This window comes from Cyprinodon variegatus, unplaced genomic scaffold (assembly GCF_000732505.1).
Source record: "Cyprinodon variegatus isolate N-32 unplaced genomic scaffold, C_variegatus-1.0 Scaffold122, whole genome shotgun sequence".
Taxonomy (NCBI): Eukaryota; Metazoa; Chordata; class Actinopteri; order Cyprinodontiformes; family Cyprinodontidae; genus Cyprinodon; species Cyprinodon variegatus.
The window spans coordinates 406,016-411,183 of NW_015150575.1; the positions used below are offsets into that span (position 1 = coordinate 406,016).

Below are 5,168 nucleotides of genomic sequence, written 5' to 3' on the forward strand. Positions count from 1 at the left end.
TGGAAATTGAAAGATTTGGGGGGGTTTTTTCTGGTCTGAAGAAGTTGGAATTTTCCAGAGTCGTCCATTTCACTAATCCGGTCCTTGGCCTTTAAAATATCTGTAATAACATTGATATTTACATTGTCAATTTTGTATGGGTGCTGGTGGAGTTGTAAATCTGCTTACATGAAGCTTTTGTATAGTCTTTCTTTATTATGAAATAATTATTATGAAATGTAAGATTTCAAGATTAAGCAAAAAAGTCAATTGTGTAAAACAAAAACAAAATTATTTGTTTTGACATTGAAAAAAATACAACTATTACTAACCTACGTCGTAAGATGTTTGGGGCAAATCCGCTTGGTTGAGCGCCGGCTCTTCAGTTGTCTTTACATTGAAACACGGTCCTTGTTGTTCATCTGGAAAAGAAAATAATTTTTGTGATCAGGTGTACCTTGTAATCTCAGGAGGAGCCACAAAAACAATTTAATGTTGTGTTTTTATCGTAAATTATTAAATTCACTGAACACATATCACCAGGTGCACAAAACTGAATTTACTTAAAAGTAAATTGTATTTTTATTGTAAAATATTAAATGCACTGAAAACAAATAGTTATCATATCACAATGTCAACAAGACTCCCTTAGACTCCAAGCATGTGCTTAGAGCATTCATTAATTTGGATCCTTACCAATTGATAAAAGTTAGTAATGTTTTCATAAAGGATACCATTCTTATTTTTAACAGTACAACACATGTGGTACAGGTTTAGACCCAAAAATACACACTACAAAATAACTATTGTATGCATGTCAATGGCAACTAATGTTGCTTATTTTTGTTAATTGTACACTCTTTTTATTACTTATCAAACACTGCAATTTTTATAACTTTCCCGTTACTGGTTAAAGTATTCCTACAATTGCATTACTTTGCAACTTTAAAAAACTTGTTTATCAATAATCAACAATGTTGATAATGTTTTCTCATTATCAACATTTTCTAGCAATCATCATACCTTTTATCTGTGTTTCTCCAATATCTGAACGTTCATACTGGTCAACGCTGTGGTCATTTTCTGTAGTTGTGCCAGGTCCACTGAATAATAGAAAACAAGATAGGCTATAAACATTTCAATCTGTGTTATTTAGATTATAGACATAAGCCTATAGAAAATAAAGTGATAAAGTTGGTTTCTACTTACCCTTCTGTTGGATTGGACCAGAATCTAAAAAGAGATGGTTGTCTGGTTTTCTAGTTTGGCCTTAAATCTTCCAGGTCTCCTCGTGCTCGCAACGAGAAAATTATGTATACATCTAAAATGCATTATATATTTTTTTATCCATATTTCTGATATTGTAAAACAGAAGCATATAAATGAATTACAATGTAAGCATTTGTGAGAAGGCGGGACCGATTCTGCCATTGGTTTATACCCGACACTCTCTGTTTTGATTGGTTCCTTTCGACGTCAATCACAGAGCCCTTGTCTTCCCTCTTCCGGTGTTACCGCCCTTGGCTGGACCGAAACCACACAGACACACACAGGCAGGAGACGGGTCGCCGCAGTCACTTGGAAGTCTGGTGCTTCTCGGAGTTTTTACCCAACAACGTGTCTTTTAACTCGGGTGAGGAAAGCACTTTTTTCAGCTTTGAATCATTTACTGCACGAATTCACTGTTGGAACCGGCTGTAGAGTTTTACCGCGGTTAGGTTTTAGCTCTCCGGCTAGCGACTCGAGTCATCTCTAAAGGTTAGCCTGTTAGCTTCTACATCTCATCCACGGCGTTCTGCATCCGATAAATGTAGCCCAGTTACGAGCAAAAGTGTGCCTTGCATTGTTTCAGTTGGTTGTAACTCTTACATAACCGAGGAGTGGAAGATTATTGGTGATGATGGTTATCAACACATTCATTCCCAGCTTTAAGTCATAAACATGCCAGCTGGAGTTAGCTAATGCCTTTTAAGGAACAGTTGTTGTTTTCAGAAGATGATGACAGCTGAGGTGTCATTAAATAATTATTGACGTCTATATCTTTATAGCCCCTTTTTTATTTTTTATGAATTTTATGTCAGCCTGTGATGTATGACGAATTGTGTGTTTTCCATGTGCAGCTAATTCTTCCTGATTTTATGATTTAACCATCCCTGTTGCATAGACAATGCATTCTGTTAGACAGGGAATGTGTTTGTTAAACAGGAGGTTCAGGGTTTCTAAGGTGCATTCCTCTGTGGAATGACTCACGCGATTGTGGATATTTTGAGAAACGTGGTTTTATCAGTTTTACTGGTTGTTGGAGATGGACAGGATTTGCTGTGGCTTTGTTGTAGTGTTATTTGTAATGTTTTGTTTGTTTACTGGCTCCCTGCTTAAGAGCTACAGTGAGCCAGTTTGTGTGTGCTTTAAAAAAAGGCAGCCTGAACTGCATGGCTGAGTGGTGAATAAAGGGTGTGGTCCAAGTCTTAGAGAAGTAGAGTTTCTCTTTAAAGCCTGGTGGCCTTACACATGCTGGGAGACAGCTTGTATCAGTTAGAAATGTTTAGTGTTGGTTGCTTACTTTAGATTTTTGAAGATTACTTTTTTCAACTGCTGATTTTATCCGCATACCATTTCATTGCAGATAAACTCTGGCACTGGGCCAGAAAGGTGGACAAAATTTAAATAAGCTTCTTTACACATCATCCCATTTTGTACATGATATCATAAAGGAGAGTTGGACAGTGGGGAAATATACAAATCATGTGTGCTTGTGGGATAGGAAAAAAAAAAACCCACACACCTCACTTCCTGTCTGGGATTTGTTAAACTTGGAGAACCTGAAGAGACATGCATGTGTTTGTCATTGTCTCACATAAAAAAAAAGGATTTTTACAGTGTAGACACATTGTTTCCGTCTTCCAGCTTTCAAATCATGTCGTGCTGCTATCTCAGTCCATCTGTTTTTTATCATTTCTCTCCCACCGCTTTTAAGCTCTGGAGACTGAACATAAAAACCGACGAGGAGAAGAACAACAGGGTGGATATACAGAGGAGAGTAAAACTGGAGGAGGAAGTTTAATGCTGTATCCCATGGGTGTTAAAGCTGGGTTATTCTAACTATAGTCTATTCCTGCATGGTTTGGGCGTTGTTCCATAATAATTACCTCCCATCTTTGTACTATAAATTGTTCTTCCTCCACTTTCAGTCTACAAGGTATGCATTGTTGATGCAAATTGGGTATTTATTTAAAGAAATGTAGAAAATGTTTAAAATGAACCCGTTGTTTTCACTAATGCAATCATGTGCTTTGACTTCACGATCACTGATGGTTGCAGTCTGAGCAAAGAATATGTGGAAAACATGTAGCCCATCAAATAACATTACATTGTTAGCATTGCGGCTCTTTCCGGTAGTCAGACTCCACAAGTCAGCAAAGGAAAGTTCAAGGTGAGTGGTGAGCTTACAAGTTTGTGGTATTACTGGCGTTGAGCCATCTGTTGTTATCCTGAAGGATTATCAGAGAGGAGAGGGGGAAAGGGATCAATCACGCTGGGCTAATGCATCCTCTCAGTGCTTCCACCTTAGCTTGGGCCCACCCATTGCCATCATTATCCCTGTATGCACGCTCCATTACTCCTCTGTCTGCACACTTGAAACCACTGGGCCTCACTTACGGCATGGTACCTGTAGAGAGGCATAAAAGATGCATGGTGAACATGACCATAAGAGAAAGTTAGGTAGTGTCTTCTAATCAGTGGTATTTTGACCTAATCTTGGCATAGGAGCCTTAAATGTTTGTGGTCTTTTTCCAGGACCTGAGTAACAGTTTTTAGCTATTGCCAAAATCATGTTTCTAAGGTGACGTCATTAGAAACAAATCATCGCACTGATGTTTAAAGACAGCACATGTATATACTGTTTTGTTAATATTTATTTGCATTTTTTTCAATTTCTGGGAATGTCTTTCTGCTAAGGATTTATAGCAGTGCTAGAACTTTTAACTTATTTTCCGGGGTATTATGTGGTACTTGGCATGTATCAACGCTCCATGTGGGCTGCCCTTGTCAAACCTCAGCTTTGTAACCTGAGAGGGTCGGCTCTATCACTGAAAGTCATGTGACCCAGAGTTCCCCTGAGTGTTGGGCAACATAACATATTTGACTCTTACCTTTAATCTAGAGGGATGAATGAGGTCTTGTCAATTTATTGAAATAATCAATCAATTTAGTGATTGGATAACCTTTAACTGGAGTACACAGACTCTAAGAAATGTTCTTTCTTGAAGATTAGGATAAAGAACCTTGTACTGCAACTAATGATTATCAAATTGATGAATCTGTTTATTTTTTCGATAAATCGATTAATAATCAGATAGAAAAAGGTTCCATTAGGAAGATTTATTACGAAATTAAACCAGGTGAAACCAAAACAATTCCATTTGAGAAGTTCTGGATAGAGCATATTGACAGATGAAAGCATTTCTCTTAAATGCAAAATGCTTATATTTATATTTGTATATATTTATTTATCTTCTTTTGAAATTTTGATATAATTACTGCTCTAAGTGGGTTGCTCTGTCAGCTAAAGGCATGTTTTACAGTCTCTATACTCCATTAAACAAATTATCGATTACACAATTATTTTATTATTTCAATAATCAATTAATCACGATTAATCCATGTTACTTTAAACTTGCTCTTTCAAGAGACAATTTAAGTTGCCTTTCTGAGCATATTTTGAAAATCTATTTCTACATGTTTTTTGCTTCTTTCAGTGAAAACTGTTATGTTTCGTTAACAAAATGATCTCCTCTTGGATTCAGTAAATTAAATATTGGATTAATAAAAAAAGCAAACTTTTAGTAATATAATCAATCACACTGTCACACTGATTTTGAACAATGGGTCCAAATCATGAGGAAATGCTAAAAACAAAGCAATAAAAGTCCACATTCATACTGAAGCTGGTTGAACTGCTCTACATTTGTTTTTCATGATGGCGGTTTGATCCCCAGTAGGGGTGTGGGAAAAAATCGTTTTGGCGATATATCGGGATATTCGGCTGCCCAATATAATATCGATCTTTCACTTCTTAGTATCGATTTTCAACAAAAAAAAATAGTTACATAAAACATTGATGGGAAAATGGGCTACCTCTGCACCACCACTCTGGCAGAAAGCTCTGTGGAGCCCTTTAACTGTGC

General features: G+C 36.8%; 1 protein-coding gene and 1 long non-coding RNA gene across 3 annotated transcripts in view; one reads left to right on the forward strand and one right to left on the reverse strand.

Annotated features, from left to right (window-relative positions):
- Window positions 1-31: 31 nt before the first annotated feature.
- Window positions 32-1,319, reverse strand: LOC107085360. Its single transcript, XR_001481258.1, has 4 exons — window positions 1,189-1,319; window positions 1,003-1,082; window positions 312-401; window positions 32-100 (listed from the first exon to the last, which is right to left on the reverse strand). It is a non-coding gene; the product is annotated as an uncharacterized LOC107085360 (long non-coding RNA).
- Window positions 1,320-1,470: 151 nt separating this feature from the next.
- tmod3 (tropomodulin 3) overlaps window positions 1,471-5,168 on the forward strand; it is an 18,080-nt gene continuing 14,382 nt past the window's right edge. The window contains exon 1 of one of the 2 annotated variants that reach the window (XM_015375641.1): window positions 1,471-1,612. The gene's annotated coding sequence lies outside the window, so the exon portion shown is untranslated. The remainder of the gene's footprint in view (window positions 1,613-5,168) is intronic. The other variant, XM_015375642.1, reaches the window with a different exon arrangement.